General features: G+C 32.7%; 1 long non-coding RNA gene and 1 other non-coding gene across 3 annotated transcripts; both read left to right on the top strand.

Annotated features, from left to right (window-relative positions):
- Positions 1–702: 702 nt before the first annotated feature.
- LOC112004382 (small nucleolar RNA R71) lies at positions 703–808 on the top strand. The gene has a single exon (XR_002882078.1). It is a non-coding gene; the product is annotated as a small nucleolar RNA R71 (small nucleolar RNA).
- Positions 809–4223: 3415 nt separating this feature from the next.
- LOC112004369 (uncharacterized) lies at positions 4224–7828 on the top strand. Of its 2 annotated transcripts, none has more exons than XR_010629818.1 (4): positions 4224–4787; positions 5005–5087; positions 5311–5457; positions 7558–7828. It is a non-coding gene; the product is annotated as an uncharacterized LOC112004369 (long non-coding RNA). The 2 variants fall into 2 exon arrangements; XR_010629817.1 differs by having other exon boundaries at positions 5311–7607; positions 7739–7828.
- The last annotated feature ends 16788 nt before the right edge of the window (positions 7829–24616 follow it).

Raw genomic sequence — 24616 nt, 5'->3', positions numbered from 1 at the left:
ATTGCCTTTACATGCTCTTTCGGATTGGTGACAGTGTTGCTTGGCAAAGTTCCTGCAGTCCTCTCTGTGAGCATGCTTGAGAGCTGACCGATTTGCACCTCAAGATTGCGAATTGAAGCTGAGTTGTTTTGGATTGCCATATCTGTCTTCTGCATGTACTGCATGAACATGTCCTCATGTGTTGGCTTCTTCTCTTGCTGTGGAAATTGCTGAGGTGGTTTAGCCTGCCCTTGGTTATTGCTCCATGAGAAGTTGGGGTGATTCCTCCATTCAGGATTGTACGTGTTCGAGTATGGATTATTTTGACGTTGAAAATTTGACACGTAATTTGTCTGTCCATAACTCGATTGGGCAAAAGGATTTCCCACTTGGCAGTCGACACTTGAATGATTTCCTGTACAATGATCACAAACAACATTAGTTTGAATAGCATTAACATTCATTTTACCTAGTTGTTGAGACAAAGTTGCCATTTGTGCCACCAATGAGGTAATAGAATCAAGTTCTAAAACTCCAGCTGCCTTTCTTGGCATTGCTCTTTCTGTAGGCCATTGATAGTTGTTGAATGCCAATTCTTCTAGAAGTTCATAGGCTGCTTCATGAGTTTTACTCATTAAAGCTCCGCCAGTTGCTGCATCAACCATAGACCTGTTTGTAGCTCCTAGACCATTGTAGAATGTTTGCACTTGAAGCCATGCTGGAAGGTCATGATGAGGACACCTTCGCAATAATTTTTGTACCTCTCCCATGCTTCATATAATGATTCACCCCCAAATTGGATGAACGTGGTGATATCATTCCTTAACTTTACTGTCTTTGTAGGAGGGAAATATTTTGTTAAGAATTTTTGTGCCAACTCCTCCCATGTAGTAATGATGCTAGGTGGTAAAGAATTCAACCAAACTTTTGCTTTATCCCTAAGTGAGAAGGGAAAAAGTCTTAGTCGAATCGCATCATCTGTCACTCTGTTATGTTTAAAAGTATCACAAATTTCCAAGAAATTTGCAATATGGACATTAGGATCCTCTTATGATAGCCCCTCAAACTGGACAGTTTGTTGTATCATTTGAATGATGGCCGGCTTGATCTCAAAATTATTGGCTTGTATGGCTGGCCTCCTTATGCTCAATGTAGTTCCATTTACCGAGGACATAGCATAATCCCTTAACGCCTTTTGCTCTTGATCGGCCATCTTAGATAGAGATGTGTTGGCCTCTTTCTTCTTTTCTTTCTTGAGCTGACGTAAGGTTCTTTCAATTTTACGATCAAAGAGTGTATGCTCTAATGGTTTAGATCGGGGCATGCACTTCTACTTCCTGAAAAGAAAGAAAACAAACTCAGATGCACCTATTTTAATTTTTTTTAAAATTTTTTAATTTTTGAATAAGTGAAATAAAATCCAAAATAGTAAATATCTAGCTAGTATCAATATCAATAACAAATAGTTAATCCCCAGCAACGGAGCCAAAAACTTGTTCGCGTAAAATAATCTGCAAGTGCATAGAATCGTAACAAGTAGTAAAGTGTTTTTAGAAAACGAATGTCGAACCCACAGGGATTAACTATGTTATTGAATACCAAAATTCACTAAATAAATTACTATTTGGAAATTCGAAAACAAATGGAATGTTCTACTATCTAAATTAAATTAAACTATTTAATAAAAATAAATCTATGAATAAAAAGAATTAACAAAGCATAAAACTCTAACAGTGTAAAAATATGATAAGAATGGATATAGAGCAGTTGATTTCACCTAACAAATCTCACACAATTTATTTTTCCCAATTATTAAATTCTAATAATCTCCCGTTGATGATTAAAAATTCCTTAACTATTCAATATCTTCTCTCGAATAATATCAAAAATATTTTTAGCTAACAATTCCATATCTCTATGCGAATTTAATTAACTGGAGATTCGTTACATACTTTGAATTTTCTAAAAAAAAATTACACTAATTGCGGTAAAGCATCTCTACTTTCGCTCAACTAATGGTGTTTAATTCTAGAACTAAAATTACAAATCACCTCTCGGTCTCATTGTAATTCAATTGATCAAACAATAATTTGTAAAAAAAAAATAGTAAGTATTAAAAATAAGAATTAAACACTCAATCATGGAGATATTAAAAATAAAATACTCAGAAAATAAATTGTGTGTTCATTGCTAGACTACATCAATGCTCTAGAAAATAAAATTGAAAAGAAAACAAATAAAACTTATGTCTTTCATCTGCATTGGTTGATCAATATAAAGCTCTTGCCTTTGTCCTCAGATCCTCCTCTTCATAAAGACTCCCAAAAGCAAATTCTTCTATGCGGCAGTCCCCTTTTCCTCTCAGGTTTCTCCTCCCTTCTTTTTACCCTAAAGAGCCTTTAAATAGGTTAAGGAATCCTATTACAAGTTGAATTCCCGTTTGGAGAAAATTTCAGATTTTTAGGCTTCATTTAACCACCGATTTTGGCCCATTTAAATTCAGAATTCAAACTTTTGGTAAACTACAAAGTTGTAGCCCTTTAAGTTAACTTTCCAGCCCAACTTGAATCATCTCGATTGGATATCTGAGCCGAAAGTTATGCCAAAAATACTAACTGATATGCAGGCTGGAATCCTAATCCGAATTGGACTTGAATTTAATTGGCTTAGCCCCACTTTGCATGTAAAGCCCTTGTTACCTATAACACAAAAATATTATATAATCAGTAACAAAATAACATAAAAGTAAGGTTAAATATGTAGATATGTGAGTACTTTATTGTATATATTTCATGCACATCACATCTCTCTTCCCTTAATCTTTGCTATTTAATTTCTGTTGTGGATGTTATTTTATTTGGTTTAGATTGTTTATCAATTCTGTTATTAGCTTGTGTTCATTTTTCGCATGTACATTGTTTGACATTAAGCTTGAATTGGTAATTTGTTAATTGGGGGTCTAAACGTTCATAGTGTATTACACGCTATTGGAACATTCATATATATATATATATACACACATGTATAGACACACATGCATTTGAATTTCAACTTATAGTATTTGCTCTATAATAACTATTTTTTATCAATAGGCTAAGACACCTATTGGTTTTTAGTGTAGGTGTGGTTTAAACCCTAAAGCTCTTATTCAACAATAAGAGACTTTATCAATTAAACTAACTAAAATTCACAATGTGTATCATATTTATACTTAAAAATTCCTTGATTCAATTTTAATTAAAATAATTAAAGTCTTTAACCCTTGTATCAATAATAATAATAATAATATTTGTAATAAAGCATCAATGGGAATATATTTGGTACTAGTAAGAAACTGCATTTCTAAGAAACTTTTTTCTAGAGATTAATGTCCCAAAACTTTTAAGATTTAAACACTTGCACACACAAAATTATTCTGTCAGTTTTCTTGATGATATAATATTATTGTGCCCTTTCCATTCCAGCTGAGTTCATCATGCTCGAACTATGCATAATATAACTATACTTTTTTGGAATACACCAGTAGTAGTATTCTTTATACAAATACAATATCGTTAGAGCTTTTATACCAAGTTTCTTTGCAATAGTTAAAATTTAGAGATTTTTGAAAAAATAATATTATTTTATGTGAATTTTTTTTTTTGAAAAATAGCCTCTTAAAAAAAATTATGTTTTGTATTGTAACTTCAAAATTTGCAATTTTAGTGTAAAATGTGTTTATACTCAAGTTGTGTTTTCAAAGCCATTTCAATGCAAAATGTGATATAATCAAATTTTAGTGTAAAATGTGAAATTTTAATGCTTAAAATAATGTTTATAAAGAGAGGCTATTCTCACATAAGATTTTACCATTATTTGTCATAATAATAAAATAATATATTTTTTTAGCCAAAAAAGCCGTAAAATATAGCTAAACTCCCGATAAGTTAATATACAATTTAGCATGCTATATATGCTTCTCAAATCTCAATATATTTTATCAAAAAAAAAAAACAAAAGTTTCTCAATTGTTTTTATAGAATTCCATTAAAGTTTATTGCTCCCACCCATCCCAAAAAAAACTCAATTTAATGATTCATGAATTTTTATAAAAGTTAAGAGTAAAGTAATGACAATTAACATTGACCAATGAAATTTCCGTATTGGCAGGTAAGCTAATTGACCTTTCAAAAAAAAAAAAAAAAAAGGTAAGCTAATTGATATGATATAATATAATGTGGCCATATCAACGTAAAAATGGAGGGAGATAATGATGAGTAGAATTTTAACCGTAAAACAAAAGGCAAAAGCAAACAGAAAGAGAGAGAGAGAGAGAGATCTGAAAGAAACTGATTTGCACTAGACCCTCCTCATCATCACTCTCCTATAAATTAGTATTATTGTTGAATTCACAACTATCTACTTCTAATTCTAATCATCTCATCTCATCTCATAATGGAGGCTTCCTTCAGACCTTCCGTTTCATTCCTTTTCCTTTTCCTTGCCTTTCTCTTTCTTCCTAACTTCTTCTTCTTCTTCTGCACCGGACTTCTTTCTGAGCTTCGTTGCATCGATAGGCAGGCTCTTCTCAACTTCAAGCAACATCTTATTGATCCATCAAATCGGCTCTCCTCTTGGACTGTTGATGGGGATTGCTGTCACTGGCTTGGTGTTGTCTGCCACAACCTCACTGCTCACGTCCATCAACTCCATCTTGGAAGCTTCCCTCCTATTCCAGATGATTTTATGACTCTGGAACAATATGATGCTCAATCTCTCTCACTGGAATCTGACAAATACCGCTTCAAAGGAGAATTGAAAAAGCTCAGGTTTGATTTCTCTCATATTCTACACAATCTTTCGAATTAACAATTAAAATGGGTCTGGTTGAGTAAATCTTTTAAATACATTTGTTCTCTTCTGAGAAATTGCTTTGGGGCATATTTGGTTTGTCTTTGAAAATTCCTGGTTATGTATTGTACAATGTATGCTTTAAACATTATGTCCTTAATAATTGTGTGGTCTTGTTTAATGGTGACGTTGTAGGTACTGCGTTCCAATTGTGATTTAATTTGTAGCTAACCTTCTACCTTGTGGGATTTTGGTTTCAGAAATATGCTCATACTAAGGTGGTGCCAATGTTTTCAGTTTTAATAGTTTTGTTGATTATTGCCATACGAAATATGGTTCATTTTGAAATGCGTACTTCATTTTGAATCTGTTTGAGAACACAATGCTACTGAAGGAAACAGAGTTGGCACTGTGACATGTATTTCTTGCACATTTGTATCATAAAGTATTGTACTATGGTGCGCATGTAACTTGCTAGAAGCTTACTCTGTGGGAATACAGTTGATTATTGCAGGTCCTTGTGTGTGCTTCTGAAGGCAGCTCAGGTTCATGTGCTCTGTGCTCCAAGTGGCCACAAATATTAGTTTGGAATTGCTTGGGATTATGATTTCTGCCTATAATCTCTACGAACTATTTATGTACGGAGTGGTATGTCATTTCACTTTGCTCTAAAAAGAACTGAACACTAGGTTAGTTGTTTATATCTTTCCAGTTTTAAGCAAGTCTGTAAACAACTAGATTTATTAATCTATTTCTTAATATGGGCTGCTTTTTTTTTCCCCTTTTTCCAGTCAATGGATGTATGGATCCTTGGTACCTAGTTCTTTCCATTAAAACACAGATTTGGTGCTTTTCCAAGTGGCCTGTACTCTACTTTAAAACCCACACAAATTTGGGTTTCAAAGAGGAGAAGCGTTCAGCCTGGAAGCCAAATCTAGTTTGACATCCAATTTCTAGTTCTAATGTGTCATTAACATTTTGAGAGTAGTTACATTACTTCGGAAGCAAAATTTGATATGATTTTTTGTCAGAATTTATGTGCACAGTATTCCAAAGGAGAAACATTAGTCTTTAAGCATGCATATAGCCTTACTTGAGGAAAAGTAGAATTACCATGCAATGAAAAAAATCTTGCTTTTTGGAAATTCTCATCAGTGATGAAATACAAATCATGGGCAGCAGCCATTGGCAGGCAGAGACTCTACAAAGTCCTCAGGTTTCATCTAGGCTTCCAAGTTTCTCCACCACCTCTTCTTGATTCTCAATTTTGAAACTAATGAACCAGTGGTTCCTCTTTACTTTTAGCTCCAAGAATTTCAGTTTACATTCATCACACAGCCATTCCAAATGCCGCATTTGACTAACAGATATCATCATGGATTTACAATAAAGATGATAGGATTTATTTGTTAAAATAGGACAACAATATCAAGAAATGCATATCAGCTTTTATTGTAGTATACTAACAAAGCATATTATCATCACCAGATTGCATCACAACTAAGTGGACTTGCAAGCTTACCCAAAGTGATGATGAAAATACTACCTGCTGTTTATTTTGTTAAAATGTTCTCCTGGAACAGAAATGATTTTGGGACAAGTGGCACAATCCTATGACTATTTTCTAGATCTGCTTTACCTAATTTCTAAAAGAAATCATTTACTTTGATGACAGATAGAATATATATATATATATATAGGAATACTATGTTTCTTCTTCCTATAAATGTCCAAGGCAATCCAATTTGATAGTTTAAAATCAATTTTCAGCTCATACAAGCACTCATCTGTTAAAAGTGGTAATCTATATGACTATATCTTGCCAAAGGCAATCCAATTTGATTTCTCTCTCTCTATAGTCCATAATGTTAAAGAGATTCATGTCTGTGTGAAAATTTTCTGTACAATTCTCCTGTTAATTCGAATAAGAACTTTAAAATTTCAGTATCAAATGGGTCTAGATGAGTAAATCTTGCGGCTTTAATTCATATTCAGGGAAAGTTTTTTGAGGCAAACATCGATCACAATGTAGCAGAAAATGTCAATTTAGAACTACAAAATCAGGAAAATCTGAATGTGGGGGACAACATGAAATGCTATTAGATTTACTACACCAAAAGTTTAGCAATTCAAGCTTACCAGGTATTCTAATTAATAGGCTTTGTTCCATTCCTAGAAGACCTCATACTTGGGGTGCATAGTTAGCTTGGGCAATAGGATCCTAAAAGGCAGAAAAGCTTTGTTGTTATCATTTTTGAAGTTTCTTGGATTGCTCTTATATATCCAACTTAGATGGAGAAAACTCTCAATGGCTTGAGAACAACTTAAAGATGAAAAAACTACATCCAGGATTATTGTTGTAAAGGTTAGATGGACTGGCATCAAGCAGGCATATTGTGAAGTCTGCCAGAAACAAAGGTTGTGCTCTTTTTGAAATATCCCTATGACTGTATTTGATTCTAGTTCTTAACCTTTGTATTTTTCTATCTTCTGTTTGCTTTTGATGATATGTTGTCCTGTAATCTATAGTGTTTTATCCTTATTGTTGATAGGGCTCTTTGTATTATTTTGGTTCTTTTTTGGTAGTATGCTAGTCTTGTTTGCAATGTATTTGTTTCTAATGAATAAATCTCATTAACTTTTAAAATAAATTAAAAAAGGATATTTAGGAAACAAAAGGTTATACTTAGCTAATCAATATTGCTTTAATTTTTTTTATGATGAATATGTTCTCATTCGGCTAAAAAGATGATGTTTAGGGAATCGAAGGTTGTGCTTAATTAATCAAGACAGTGATGGTGAGCCCATCCCCTGGTTAGGCAATGTTGCTTCCTTCATTTTTTTTGCAAAAGCTAATGCACCTTGGTCTAAATGAAATTTGATACCATGTTTCCATGTTCCTATACATTTATTTGCTACTGGTATGCAGTTTCTTAATTCAAAAGTCAGAGCAAGCATCTCAAATCTATAGGAAGGGGGACATGACCAAGAAGCACTCAGCTGAGAGCTGGTAAGATTTGTTTTGTTATACTTAGCTAATCAGTTTTGCTTTTTTTTTTTTTTTTTTTTGATGAATATGTTCCCATTCGGCTAAAAAGATGATGTTTCGGGAATCAAAGGTTGTGCTTAATTAATAAAGACAGTGATGGTGAGCGCATCACCTGGTTAGGCAATGTTGCTTCCTTCATTATTTTTGCAAAAGCTACTGCACCTTGGTCTAAATGAAATTTGATATCATGTTCCTATACATTTATTTGCTACTGGTATGCAGTTTCTTAATTCCGAATTCAGAACAAGCATCTCAAATCTATAAGAAGGGGGACATGACCAAGAAGCACTCAGCAGAAACCTAGTAAGATTTGTTTGGGCTGAAGGCCTATGTAATATGAAAGCTTGTCTTACAATCTATTTTGGACCAATAAAGAAGAACATGAAACTTGCAACTTGGAAGTCGAATTCAATATCGTACTGTGGAATACTTTGTCCCACCTGAAAGAAACTTTGTATTTAGTGAACTTTGAAGATCCTATTTACAAGTCTTAAGGGAATTATGACCTTGGCATACATGAAAATTATGATGTTTATTTGCTGGTGGTAAACAGTTCCTTCAAAGGTGATATTTAAATAATCACAATGGTTAATTACTGGAGAAATGGACAAAGGCATAAACATTATTTGTTACCTAAGCATCAATGACTAGTTTTGGTGAAAAGCCTATTTAACTACATGCTTGTTTTGTGGCCTGCTATGAACGTTTTAAGTTTCCTTTGACCGAAATTCTTCCTTAATTATTGCTTCATCATGTCTATATCTTTCATAATTTCTTGTGCTTCTCTTGCTTTTGTTTTCCTTTTAATACCCTAGTATTCCATCTTATGCAAAGGAGCTCCAGTGTAACTTGCAATGAGAAAGAGAAACAATCCCTTTATAAAGCGCTTAAAAATCCTTCAAATGGGTTATCGACTTAGTCTGTTCAAGAAAATTTCTGGATTCTAATGTGACAATATAAGTGGAAAGTTGGGTCGAGCCCCACCAAACAATTTCAAATTCTGCTGATATAGATTGCCATTGGGTGGCAGGATTAATCCTTCATTACTCTAGCTAGAACTACTAAAATAGTTAAGTTTAATAATTCTACTAGTAAGGGTATTCCAAGCTATTTTGGTTACTTGGAAGAGACACATCTCGATCTCTCTTTTGTAGGATTTGGAGTTTCATTTGTCAGCAGCTTAGACATCTATCAGAGATTTATTTTTGTAATCTGCAGGGAAATGATCTTTGTATGAATGCTCTATGGTGGGTTTCTCATCTTTCTTCCGTCAATATTTTTGCACGAGTGGCGTCAACCTTCAAAGGGGAACAAAAATTTGCTTCAGCTAATGAATTAGCTCCCTTCTCTTTCAGCAATATGGTTGCCTCAAAGCCAACTTCATGACACGCATTGGTCCCTAAAAATGTCAATTTTACATCCCACTTAATCTTTCTATGAATCATTTAATGGCAAAAAAGCAATTGGTAATAAACTTTCAAACCTTTCCTTAGGCTCCAATAATCTACAAGGCCAGGTATGGAGTACCAAACTTGATTTTTGGAACCTTAACATGTTTTTGTCCAGTAGTCAGCTTAGAGGGAAAATCCTAGATTTCTCAGACCAATTTAGGCATCTTGCATATCTTTCTTTGTATATATGATAACTTCTTCGATGGTCCCATCTCAAAATCTCTTGGAAAATTGTTAACCTTGTGGACATTACATCTTAAATTGAATCAATTGAATGGGGGAACCACACTAGATAAACTAGAAAGCTGAGTTCTACTTTCATACTTCGAAGGAGTTAAAATATTGCACAGAGTTTCTTGGAGGACAATGTGTCTGAAATGCATTTTGGTGAAGTCTCAAAAAAAAAAAAAAAAAATTTAGACTTTGTCTTCAAACTCTGTTGTCATGAATGTCAGCCCCGGTGGGACTACTTTTGAACTTAATTTTTTCAAAGTGAGTTCTTGTTAGATCAGTCCACAATTTCCTACTTGGTTACAAACCCAAAAATCTTAAACAGTGAGACCTCTCATAAATAAGAATTTTAGACAGTTCTGGAAATTGGATATGTACATTAAATTGATCATTTGGACCCCTTGTACGCTCCCTATGTACTAGGGTGTTCCCCTTTTTGATATCAATAAATTTATTACTTTTCAAAAAATTAAATTGATCAACAAATGTGATTGCAATGTATCCAAGGTATGGCTAAATTTTGAAGTTGTTGATTAAAATTTAATTGCTTCAAGGGTCAGCTACCATAATGGTTATATCCAAATGCCACAATTTTGAATGTTGCACTCAAATCACTTTTCCAGAACAATATCCTCATTTTGTTCCAAAACACAAATAGAGAGTGCCTTGATAGTTCTTAATATATAAGATAAACCTCAATCAGGAGAACTTAATCATTACTAGGCACATTTACTATCTTTGACCCATATAAAATTGGGAACAAAAAACTTGAAATTCCCAACTCATTGGCTTCCTAATATAAGCTTGAACCGTTGTGCTTGAACAACAATAGCTTTTTCAGAATTATACCTTTTTCACTGCAAAATTGAACACATTGTGGACTCCTTGCTTCAAACTGGAATAGATTTGCAGGGATTAGAGATTTGTACCACCCTAGATGGGTGAAATGACAGCACCAGACCTCCAATGGCTCTTAGCTAAAAATTCAACAAATTTGTTGAAGATACTCTTCCAAAACTATGGAAACTTGCTTCTCCTCTGCTATTTGGATATTTGCCAATAATAGCCGCAGGACATTTGCCAGTGTGTTGAAATGAACTTGAACCTTATCATTACTTATTTTTCTCTAGTACTTTCCATGAGTCTTCTATTATTCGATATTTTAACTATCATAAACCTTTCGAGTAACTTGAATGAATCAGTTAATACTGAGGTCTTATTGGGTTGCATTTCTTCAACTTATCTCAAATTCATTTGATGGGAAAGATACTAGAAAAAGAAGGGAACATGATATTGTTGGAATTTCCTGATCTCTCAGTAAACAATCTTTTCAGTGAAATTACTCAGGGTATATCTATTTTGTCCTTTATTCGGATTACTAACTTGGGCTACTTAAAAGCATGAGTCTCTTTGGGTTCAATGATTTTTTCTAAAGCCCAGTATTGGCCCATTTACTTAGTCCTCAGACTCAAAGCCTTACTGCAGCCAAACTCTCAACCATGGGGGAATTGAGCCAAGCCGACACCAATTGAGCTGAGGAACCAGAAGAAGAAGAAGACTACATGGCGGATCTCTATCTTTTTATTCCATAGGTTAACTCACTCCCTTCCAAATCTTCTTCCAAAACGGTCAACAGTCTATGCCTTGTTTGTTTCCCCAAAAATTTTTGGAACAAGCATAGCCAATATAGTCTATAGGGTTCTCTTCTTTTTTTAATCTTAATTCATATATATTTAAAATATTGTCTTGTTCCAGTGAAAATTTAACCTTGTTGAATTGAACCTGATAGTGTAGGATATAACACAAACCATATGTTAGGTCACCGAGAAAAATGAGGAAAGGAAAAGATGAGTAAATGTTTGATGTTGTGTTGTATGTATTTTGATGGGAGTTTATTCATTATTATTGGTTTTCAATATTTTAAATAGATTGTATGAAGCAATGTTAACATTAGATTCATACTTTTTCTGGGGTCATCATCAGCAAGCATGCTAGGTTATCTGGGCTTCAATACGTGACTATCATTATCTAGACATTTCCAGGTCAAGATTTATATAAGGACCAATCTTATGTTTTGATCAACTTAAGTATCATTGTATTTGCACAACAATTTGCTTTTTTGGGGACATACCTCAACCATTGCAGAACTACAAAGACTTGAATCTAATTGATTTAACAGTAAATGAATTTTTAGGAAATATAACAAACTGCGTGGTATAATAGCAATGGGTCTTCAATTAATATCCAATGAATTGAGTGGCAACATCCCACCAAAAATATGCCAACTTGAACAAAACCAATGAAATTCAGTCAACATACAACCTCAAGTCCAGCCAACCCATTAACCTAGGCCCAATCCGACACTCAAGCCCACACACTAAAACTTTACACCAGCTTATCTTCATTTAGCAAAAGGCTACAATCGAAAAATACCAACCCTTAATATAAATGGCCCAATGAATTAAATCCAAAATCAAATCCTCAGTAAATTCAGCCTAATAGGCAATAAAGCCCATCAGATTTTTAAACTGGCCCCATTTAAATGAATAAAATAACAACCCAACAAATCCACACTATAGTCAAGAGAAGGGAAAAAGAGAGATTTGAAGTCACTAATTTTGTTTCATGTAGCACGCTTCCAATCAATTTAGTTAGCTAAAATTAAAAAAACTCTTTTTATTAAGGAAAAAAAAAATTATAGTGGAAGACTTTAGGAGACTAGCTCTTGATAGTGGAAGACTTCTTTTTTGGAAAACATCATGATGTTTTGCGAGAAATTTTTAATATTGCCTTTTTCTGAACTGTACTCTACAAAGATGGAAGAATGATTGATTGAAGGATGTGAATGTATTCAACTAGACAAATTTGTTTCTCAAAAAAACTACACCTATTTTATATGCCGAAAGACAAGCTTTTAGTTGGAAAGAATTTAAAATAAAATAAATAAATAATAAATAATAAAAAAGAGACCAGCTTCATAATAAATTTATTATTGTGCTCTTGCATGAATGATATGCCTACATGCCAAGATTTTGAGGAATAGAACTCGAGGATAAATTTCTTTTTGTTCCCGGCTTAATTTTTTTTTCCTATTATGTTCTTCTTCTGTTTCATGAATTTTCTTTTATGTAATTCTTTATAATTTATATAATAACTATTGGATTATTATTTCTTTTACATGCAAACTTCATTTATAAAAGAAAAATAAAATCATTAATATTATGTCAATGTCTTTTAAGACTCAAAACCTACAAAAGAAAAACAAAGGATGAAAAAAGGATAAATAAAAAAGCACAAATTTAATAAAAAGAATATTAATTATTGCTGCCTTTGACTTGATAAAAAATGATAAAGCACAAATTTCTAATGTAATAATTATTCTTTACAAATAAAATTTGTGTATAAATAATAAAATATAAAATAATTATATTATAAATTTCAAAGTTTAATATTATTTTTAAGTTAAACTCCAAATTTCAAGTGCATATAAGTTCATAATCTAGTTTTTTAAAATATTACAAGTCCATATTAACTAGATTATGGTAATTTGCATGAGCTGTACTTGAGTTTATCTAACTAATAAGATCTTTTATGTGACTCGTAAATGGAATTTTGAATTTTTTTAAAAAAAATTACAAAATGACTTATTAATGTGTAAACAAATCCCTAATAGATCAATACATAATAACAAATATGCTATTGTTATATTTTGCATGTGCACATGAGAGTGGCTTATAAATTTTACCCTGTTGTTAGTGGAAGACTTGTTGTTCTTCTTTTTTGTTTGTAGTGGAAAACTAAGCAAACGTGTTAGACGTGCTGTGAGAAAATGTTTATATTGCTTTTTGGAATCTACACTCTAATAAAAACAAGGATCAAAAGTTGATTGGAAAGTTTGAATGCTCTGGCTAGCTAAGATAAACTTGCTTTATAGCGGAAGGTCAAAGAAAAGCTTTTATTTTTTATTTTTTTGTTTTTTTTTTTAATCTCCCTACGTTGGCTTTGTGGAACCTAGTTGTGTTTGATCCGGATTATGACTTGACTTGAAATAATATTGTTACATATTTTAATGGGAGATTTTCTGAGGCTTAATCTCCCACTGTTTGACGTTGTTTTTAAGAGAAAACTGTACTGCCGCATTTTGTATTTTTTTCTAAGAATAGTGAAATTCCTGCAACTCCATGGACGTAGGCAAATTGTCGCCACGTAAATACTGTTTCGTGTGTGATTATTTTTCTTTAACGTATAATTTTTCTCTATTGTTACATCTCATGGATTTGGTTGTTTCGTACCTATTCCAATCACTCCTTCGTATGAATACATTCTAGTCTCAAGGGATGTGACAAAAGAGACTCAAACTAATGAGTTTTGCCTTTTGTCTCAGCTTTTTTTTTTTTTTTTAATTAATCTTATTTTCAGTTATTTTCTTTTAAAAAAAAAAATAAGTTAGCTTTTTACTAATGAGTTTTGCCTTTTGTCTCAGCTTTTTTTTTTTTTTTTAATTAATCTTATTTTCAGTTATTTTCTTTTAAAAAAAAAAATAAGTTAGCTTTTAGTTTTTTGTCACATATTTAACATAAAATAATCACTATCGAGGAGACAAATTGTTATTAATAATTTGATAAATAAAAATGTGATATTAGTGGTGGGATCAGATACAAAATCAATAAAAAAAAATCTATCAATCTAAATATGGACAAAGTTTGGCAAAAACTTAGTTGTAATCTAAGGGTACAAACTTAATTATAGCCTTCTACTAAAAAAAATTAATATGACTACATATTTTAAAAATCCAATCATTCAATTGCATATTCTTTATGTTCTTAATATACACGTCAAATTTCATGTCTATTAGATGTTATTTACTATATATTTGATTCATAAACTTATTTTTCATGTATAATTTTAGACTATAAAAATTTAAAATGAAACATTTGATTGATGATAGCTATTAATCTTTGGTTTTATTGAAATTTTGTAAATATAGAGGATATAAGAAAAAAAATGTAATCCGATAGTGGATTTGTCAAAATTCACATCTAATAAAAAAATATTGAGTAGAGTTGTAATCTTAGGCTACAACTAAATTTATTGTCGAACTTTGTTTAAAATTGTTATGTTTATAACATTACTCATGCAATTATTATCTTTAAAGGAGAAAGACTTTTTTTTCTTTTTTTCTTATTATGGTGGAATACTTTTAAAGCATAAGCTTTTTGACGGTGGAAGACTTCTTTATTTGTAGTGGAAGACTAAGCAAATGGGTTGATGTGCTGTGAGAAAATAACATATTGCTTTCTCTAATCTAAACCTTAGGAACGTGGATCACGAATTGATTGGAAGTTTTGAATGCTTTTGATAAGATAAACTTTTTTTTTTCTTTTTCATAGTGGAGAGAAGGGACAAAGAGAGATTTGAAGTCACTAGTTTTGTTTCATGAAGCACACTCCCAATCAATTTACTTAGCTAAAATTAAAAAAAATTAAAAACCTTTTTTTATTAAGAAAAAAAATTATAGTGAGAGACTTTAGTAGACTAGCTTTTGATAGTGGAAGACTTCTTTTTTGGAAAACATGTTGATGTTTCGTGAGAAAATTTCAATATTGCCTTTTTCTGAACTATACTCTACAAAGATGGAAGAAGGATTGATTGAAGGATGTGAATGTATTCAACTAGACAAATTTGTTTCTCAAAAAAAAAACTACACCTATTTTATATGCCGAAAGACAAGCTTTTAGTTGGAAAGAATTTAAAATTAAAAAAAATAAATAATAAATAATAAAAAAAGACCAGCTTGATAATAAATTTATTATTGTGCTCTTGCATTTTGAAGCTGTATTTTATTTAGTTCAACACACCCAATGAATGATATGCCTACATGCCAAAATTTTGAGGAATAGAACTCAAGGATAAATTTCTTTTTTTTTTTCCGTCTTAATTTTTTTTCCTATTATGTTCTTCTTCTGTTTCATGAATTTTCTTTTATGTATTTCTTTATAATTTATATAATAACTATTGGATTATTATTTCTTTTACATGCAAACTTCATTTATAAAAGAAAAATAAAATCATTCATATTATGTCAATGTCTTTTAAGACTCAAAACCTACAAAAGAAAAATAAAGGATGAAAAAAGGATAAATAAAAAAGCACAAATTTAATAAAAAGAATATTAATTATTGCTGCCTTTGACTTGATAAAAAATGATAAAGCACAAATTTCTAATGTAATTGTGGGGTTAGGATTTGTGGTCCAAGCCCGAAACAATAAATTTGTAGAGCATGGGTGATAGAGCTAGGTTGATTATGGAATTAACAACAATTGGTTACAACCTCCAAGTATGAACCAATAGAAAAATACACGCAAAGACTAAGTAAACTGAAGTCCGAAGAGGTTTATGATAAAATGAGTAGTGATTACAGGTCTTAGGGCTACAATGAAGTCTCTCTTTTTTTTTCTTTCTCCTCCTCTCCCTCAGGAGCCTTTCTTCTTTATATAATATCCTTCCCCATCATCCCCATCATCCACTTGTTCTTCATCTGGGTACCTACTTGAGTGTATGTCATGTCATGTATCTTCTTTAGCTTTTTGTGAGTGGCGGTAGCTGAGGTTACACTGTTCAGGGGTCTTCTCCTCATAAATGCGACCAGAAAAGTTGTTGCAGTGCATTTAATACGGTGGTGACAGCTTTTCTTTTTAGATATTTTTCCATTCTTCTTATCTCCAAGCGTGTCTAAAACTTATCCAGACTGATGAAGTCATTAGTAAGCTCATTCGAACCCCCCAGATATTTATATGACCGACAATCTTTATATCCGAGAAGAATGATCTCTTTGGAACGATGGTACTCTCTTCGGATGGATCTTTTTCACTCCCAAGTACCTTTCTTTCATGCAAAGTACTCTTCAACAATTTTAGCCTGTTCGAACATATAGTAACCTTTACATTGGGCTCTAGGCCCACTACGTAAGGTTGGACTTTTCCCCCCACAGTAATAATTATTCTTTACAAATAAAATTTGTGTATAAATAATAAAATATAAAATAATTATATTATAAATTTCAAAGTTTAATATTATTTTTAAGTTAAACTCCGAATTTCAAGTGCATATAAGTTCATAATATAGTTTTTTAAAATATTACAAGTCCATATTAACTAGATTATCGTAATTTGCATGAGGTGTACTTGAGTTTATCTAACTACTAAGATCTTTTATGTGACTCGTAAATGGAATTTGGAATTTTTTAAAAAAATTACAAAATGACTTATTAACGTGTAAACAAATCCCTAATAGATCAATACATAATAACAAATATGCTATTGTTATATTCTGCTTGTGCACATGAGGGTGGCTTATAAATTTTACCCTGTTGTTAGTGGAAGACTTGTTGTTTTTTTTTTTTTTGTTTGTAGTGGAAGACTAAGCAAACGTGTTAGACGTGCTGTGAGAAAATGTTTATATTGCTTTTTGGAATCTTCACTAATAAAAGCAAGGATCAGAAGTTGATTGCAAAGTTTGAATGTTCTGGCTAGCTAAGATAAACTTGTTTTACTTTTATAGAGGAAGACAGAAGATTAATACGAATACATTACTCATGCACTTATTAGGTCTAAAAAGAAAGACTTGCTTTTTAATGGCAGAAGACTTTTAAAGTACAACCTTTTTTGTTATTAATAAACTTTTTCTTTTTGTTTTTTTTACCAAAAAAAAGTATTAAACATTTTTTCAACTATAAACAAATAAACACAACTTTTTATAGTGGATGACTTGGGAGACTAGCTTTTTTTTTTCCCAGAACATATACCACTTCATTGACTTGTTGACTTGTTGGCCATCTACTAAGCCTTGACACTATTCTCTTCACGGCAGGTATGTGGGACTGGGCACTGAGAAGGACATATAGCACGCAAAAGATCAGTCTTACTCTTTGGTTGATGTGTTGCAGAGAAAATGCTTATTGCGTGTTATGAAGTATACTCTACGAACATGGAACAGGAATTTATTGTAATATTTTTTTTTTGCTGAATGAATTTATTGTAATATTTGAATATTTTTCACTTGACAAATTTTATATGCTAAGAGACAAGCATTAAAATCGTGACTTCAATGAGTAACGTTTATTTCACACAAACTGTTGCACACAATTATACACACACTTTGCATTGAAATCATGACTTCAAAGTGTATGTCCAATAACCAATATTTATTTTACACCGGTTGTACACAACCATACACATATATTTTGTGTTGAAATTGTGACTTCAATGAGTAGTGTTCATTTCACACAAACTATTGCATATAACTGCACACACACAAGACATACTGTTGAAACAGTGTAGGCACTATGATGATTTTTCTTTTTTTAAAGAGAAAGATAGAAATTTTATTCACTTGTAAAATTTTGGATTGCAATGTATTCTTTAGCAATGGAGGTATTTCGCGGAACCAACTCTTCTGGGACTTATTACAAATGGCATACTGTGCTAAAGTTCATTTTAACTGACTTTTTTTTTCTTTGACTTGGGGACTCACTTATCTAGACTTTCAGTTCAACCACTGAAACTTCACCCATCTGCCAAGAAAGAAAACCCAATGCATACGGTATTAGATTTTGATGTCCTATATTCCCATTAAATGAATATTGATTTCTTCTCATTGTTTGTCAAGATTCTAGAGCCACACCGACATGAGTTTTATCTTTATCCCAACGTTAGTGTGAACAGAAGAAATTTGTACTAGGAAACAATTTTTCAAAGTCAAACAGTTTTGCCCGGCTAAGAAAGACCCTGGACAAAAAATAAAACGAACTTAGAGTTTAGTCTTTGGATTATAAATTTGTAATTTTTTATACAAAAAAAGTATTAAAAATTGAATTAGCATTATTTGAACAACCATGATTTTAGAATTATCTTTTTGTATAATTATATTTTGATTTTGATCACAATGGTGGCAGCATAGCAACCCCACTATGATTAAGAGACATTTGATTTAATTTGGGTATTCGAATAAGAGACTCAAAGTTCTAGTTATTTTTCTTTGAATTTTATGAGCCTTTGGACTAAATATTATTAAAATTTGAATTTATGGGTGTAATGTTCTAGAGATGCCAAATTAGGGGGAAGAGGAGAGAGACTCTAATAGCAAATTCGATACTTCCTTTTATATTGTTAATTTATTATAAGACCAATTATCTTTGTTTACTTTATGCAAATTGGAAGACTCCCTTATTGATTTTTTGGATTTTAAATATATATGAATCTTAAACAGTTAAATTTATCCAATAAAAAAAAATTAAATAAACCATCAATTAATGAAATGCTCAAAGCCTCAAATTCCATATCTATTTTTTTTTTTTTTGTAAGGATATTTTCCAAAAAATGATGAGACGGACATATAGAAAACAAGTCATGCATCAACCAACTATAAGCTTGAACTTATTATCAAAAAAAAAACTGTAAGCTTGAACTTCTTTTTTTTCTTTTTTCTCTTTCTGGTTGTGTCAATTTAATGAGCACTTGTTTCCCCACAAAAACAAAAAGGAGCACTTCAATTAAGTTTTCTGAGTCTAATCAAATTTTGATGGTAAAAAAGACTTCTTCTTTTTATTTTATTTTATTTTATATTTTTTTGTAGAATACTAAGCAAACGTGTCAGAGATGTAGTGAGAAAATGTCTATGTTGCTTTCTCGAATCTACGCTCTAAGAACAAGGATTAGAAAGTGATTGGACAGTTTGAATGGTTTGGAACTTTGGATAAGACAATCTTCTTTTATAGAGAAGCGAAGGTTTTTTGTTTTATTTTTTAATTTTTTTCCGTTAATATAATTAAGTTTTGGTCTTAAAGAGAATGAAAAAAAGAGATATTCAAATTATCAACTTTTGTTTCATGAATTGACGCCTAATCTCTCCATTGGCTACTAATTATGAAATTATTGTTTTTGTTAAAGCAAAAAGGACACAAGACTTTAGGTGGGAAAAGCCAAGTAAAGCTAAGACATGATCATACCAGAATATTACAACGGATTTTAAACATAGCCTTGCATACTATAATAATGAGGCTTCTTATGTGGCTCTTCAATCATCAATATTAAGGGATTGCAAACTTAGTACCCTACTTCAAACTAAACATTAATTATTCCATAAAAATAACATTTTTTTATGGGTTTGATTTTCTCTGACAAGATATATATATATATATATATATATTTTGGTCACTCCACCCCTAACATATCTTGAGTATATATATTTCTTATTTAATAACATTTTAATTATATGGAAAAGAATTTCTATATACCTTATTTATAATTTATTTATTTGTACATATTTTATTATCATCTCTAAAATATTTTTCTTTAAAAAAAAAAATAGCTCTCTTATAATCACCCCTCCTTTATTAGAGTCATCTCATTAAAGATGGCAAAATACATTCTCCCAAAGCAGGGACATGATATCTATGATTTGACTTGGCTATACCGCGTCGCTATCCTTATAGTATATACCTATTATTCTTGGCTTATCATATCATTGGATGGAGAAAAATTTTGTATTATTACTATGTTTTTTAGGATTTTGAGATTTAGAGTTTTGGTTAAAGCTAGAGGATGATTTGATTAAGATAAGAATAGGTGTTTTTAGAGATCGTGTTTGAAGTTGCCCCCAAGAAAGACACACTCTTTTGTTTTGGGGAGCACGTCTAAAAATCTAAATTAAAATGAGCAACGTACAAGTATTTTTACTTTTTTTTAGTATAAGCTAAAGGTACAAGTTTGGTTTTTAAGGAGAGAAGCTTTTAAATAGGATCTTATATTTTCATGTCTAAATGGGTTCTCCTTTAAATGGCCAAAGTGAGAGTTTTAGTTCAAAATGTGGATTTCCTCCCAAAAAAAAAATCCAAAAATTTGGCGGGGTGTATTTTTAATTGTTGTTAATTGACCAATTTGTCCTTGGATCATAGCACAGGTGGTAACTAATGGGTAATCAAAATGAGAAAGTATGGATTATTTCCAAAGTACTTGAGTATTTATTTATTTATTTAATAAAATGGAAATATATAGATATGGAGCTCTTTTGTAAAAGTTAAAATTAAAATAAACACTTTCATTTTAAAATTCAACTCAAAGCATGAATTTTTATACTCTAGGAATTTCAATATATGGAAATTGTATTAAACTCAGATAAGTTACAATGAGTGTTATTCCTATTTTATACTCGGAACCGGAACTAACAAACTCTACTTGAAGTGCCGTCAAGATTTAAGCATAACAAACTCTCTAAACTACCAATAGGCTTAAAGTTCCACTTTAAGCCTCAATTTTTATTTTTTATTTCTTGGTTGTGCAAATTTAAAGAACCCTTCAATTAAAATTTATGAGTACAAACAAACATCAATTAGTAGATATCTAAGACAATCCATAAGTAAGATGTTTTTTTTCTTACTTGGAAAACTCATTAATGAGAAGTCAAAGGCTACATAACCGTTTAATAAAAAACTTCTAGTATAATATAATGAGCTTATAATAATTTTTTGTAATGGAAGGAAAGCTTTGGTTGACTATTTAATGTGTTATGGTTTAAGGGTAGGAAAAAAGAGAGATTCAGAGTTCAAACTAATGACTTTGGTTTTATGAAGCATTCTCCTTAATCACTTGTGTTATTAAAAAAGAATACAATTAAAATAAGTCTAGATCCACAGGGAAAAAAAAATTGCCACTATCAAGGAATAAATTGTTATTAATAACTTGATAGATGAAAATGTAATATTAGTGGCGCGTGAGAGCAAATAAAAATCAATAAAAAACTTAGCGATTTAAATATTGTATGATAGATTAGATAAACTTGTCTTATTCTTGTTGGATATTTAGGTTGCTAAACACGATTTCATCATAATGCATACTTTATTTATATTTAGAATTCCCCAATTCATTTAAATTAAAACAATATTGTCCTTCTCAAAAAAAAAAAATAAAAATTGTCAATCTATTAAATAAAGTCTATGGTCCTGGACCTTGAATGAGAAAGTTTTTTTTCTGGGAAAGACTACGGAAGGACATTGTCTAATAAATATTGTCTAACATTCGTTGCACATTTGGCAGGCAGCCCAAAAAAAAAAAAATGTGGCCAGGTCAAGATAAAGGCCCCACAAAATGGAGGGAGGGTCCTACGCAAACTTGCAAGACTTCAATCACTGCCTGAAGGGGGAAAATAGTAAACTAATTTTTTTTTTCTAACTATCTAGTTAGTTGGCCCGGTTGGGAAACTATATAGCATAGTAGCATCTCGAGTCTTATAGACTCGATTTTGGCCTTCTAAATCGAGTCTTTCAAGCTCGGTTTTTATGATATGAGTTGGCAACATTGCCAGGTGGAGTGGACGTGGAATTCGAGTCTTAAAAACTCGAGTTCCACGTATTGAACTCGAGTCTTACAGACTCGGTTTGCTAAAAGGAAAACCGAGTCTTACAAACTCGATTTTTGACTGAGTACCAACGGTCATTTCTAGTCACGTCTCACCACTGGGCACACTGACCACACTGACGTCTTCAGTATTTAGTCATGTCTCACCACTGGGCACACTGACACTATTCTAGTCACTATTCTCACGTTTTGTAACATTGGGTCATGTCTCACTGGCACCTTCACTATTGATCCATCAGCTAGTGAGATTTTAGTTTGCATTGTGTTCACTTTCACTTTCACAGCAGCAAGTGATAATAGAAATTTTATTATCCGGAGGTCGACCACAACTAAATTGTGCGCGCATGCATTGACACTAACTGTAAGTGGTACGTTGGGGCATTCAAGAAGGATAAACTTAATGGTCTGTGGATGGTCACGTCTTATGTGGGTCCACATAGTTGTCTACCCTTTGGCCGGCGAAGAGACGGTAAAATGATGGATTCTAATTTTGTTGCATCAGAAATTGTGGGAAGATTGCGACAAAAGCACACTGCTCCTATTGATGAGCTCTGGGGGATCATACATACTAAGTATAAGCATGAACTTTCTTACTATAAGGTATGGGACGCAAAACAAAAGGCATTGCTAAGATATACGGGGATTGGAAGGAGTCTTACCAAAGGTTGCGAAAGTTGTTGTTGGCATACTTGGATCAAGATTCGGGTACCCAGTACAGCTATTACACCATACCTAGGGGCATAGATGATACTACGTTACTGCGCTATGTATTTTGGGCATTTGCTCCATGCATTGCTGCATTCAGATATTGCAGGCCGGTGATCAGTATTGATGGGACTCATTTGTATGGTAAATATCGAGGGGTGTTGATGATTGCAATGGCAACCGATGCTAACCAAAAGGTTTTGCCTCTCGCCTTTGCTGTTGTGGACAAGGAGTCAGGGGCTAGTTGGGGATGGTTTTTAGAGTGTCTCAGGACTTCGATAGAGCATGTCATACCTGCCGATGGCATTTGCATTATTTCTGACCGACATAAAGGTATCAAATGCGCCATTCGAGAGTGGCCTAAGGTCAGGACGGAAGAGAACGGGTATTTCACCATATTGCCTTCGACATGTTGCTAGCAACTTCAACACGCACTTTGATGACCCGACTCTAAAGGCATTGGCCTTGAAAGCTGGATATGTGACTAATGAAGCTAAATTTGATCCATAATGCAAACCATTAAGGATGCCGAGATTAATATGTTGAGGGGTGTAAGACCTGATGATCCCAATATTACACGCTATATGCCATATACATATCTAGTGAGTTTGGATTTGGACAAATGGACCAGTCACATGATGTTGGAAGACGTTATGGGGCAATGACAACCAATATCTCTGAGTGCTTTAATGGGGTACTTAAAGGTGCCCGCGGTTTGCCCATTGCTGCAATGGTTGAGTTCATTTGGTGCAAAGTTGTTGCATATTTCCACGATCGAAATAAACTAATTACTTCTAATCTCTCTCAAGGTAAGGTGTGGAGTGATTACGCAATGGGGATCTATACCAAAATGAGCAGAAAATTTTTGGACACATTGTGAGGAATTTTAATCATGAACTTGGGGTATATCAAGTGGTTACCCCGTACAACGACCATAGAGGTGGAGGGGGAAACCACAGTCATGAGGTGCGCATATTTGCTAGAACATGTGGTTGTGGAAAGTGGCAAAACATTAAGATCCCTTGTTCACATGCAATTAAAGTTCTTCAAGGTCTGCACCTCAATGCCACAAGCTATATTGACCCTTGTTACATTTGAAGAACGCCATTGACACATATGCACATCATTTTGTGGTGCCATGTCAGAGTCATTGTGGAGGGACGTTCGCGGACCACGGTGGGTGCCTGACCCACAGCTTTGCGAGCCAAAGGTCGTCCTGTGAAATCAAGATTAAGGAATGAAATGGATGGGGTACGGCGAGAACGGGGAAGCCAGAGGGAAGATCCGGACTTGAGGGAGATTCAACCGAGGCAGCGATGCGGAGTGTGTCATGAAGAGGGGCATAACCGCAGAAGTTGCCTAATTCACGTGGGGCTTTGACAAGCGGTTCCCATGGGGCTTCGACAAGTGGTACTGTTACAAACTAGGCAAGTGTTGTCACTATTTTTATATAAAATGCTTAGAATTTCATTTGGTTTTGGCTCTTCGCATTTGGGAACTAACGACCGTACAACAATGTTTGTCAGGCGACCGGAGACTCGATTTAGGTGGCATTGTACGTGGGCCTTCTGGTTATCTTCAGTATGGACAAGTGCTAGGCGACTATGTAGACTATGTTGTATCGACTTAGTTGTTATTTTGTTTATGGCTGAATGTTGTTGTAATTAACTATTTGTTATCCATTGTAGTCTTACATTAGTTGTGTTGTGCAACGTTGCCTATAATGTCGAAAATGATAGTACTTTGGCAAGTGAAAATGATAGCTGGGAATGGCGTTTTTATTTGTGTGCCTTATGTAGTGGTTAAATGTGTTTGGTATGTAGGTCATAGGGCAACTGTATTGCCCATGAATTGTAACTTGCTTAATCCAATTTTTTTTTTTTATATCTCATATGCTCTCCCTTTGATTGGTGGTAGCAAAAACATATAGATATATATATATATATATAGATATATA

This window comes from Quercus suber, unplaced genomic scaffold, assembly GCF_002906115.3.
Source record: "Quercus suber isolate HL8 unplaced genomic scaffold, Cork oak 2.0 scaffold_116, whole genome shotgun sequence".
NCBI classification, from domain to species: Eukaryota; Viridiplantae; Streptophyta; class Magnoliopsida; order Fagales; family Fagaceae; genus Quercus; species Quercus suber.
Note: the sequence above shows the minus strand (reverse complement) of the source record. Positions and strands in the feature narration are given on the sequence as shown.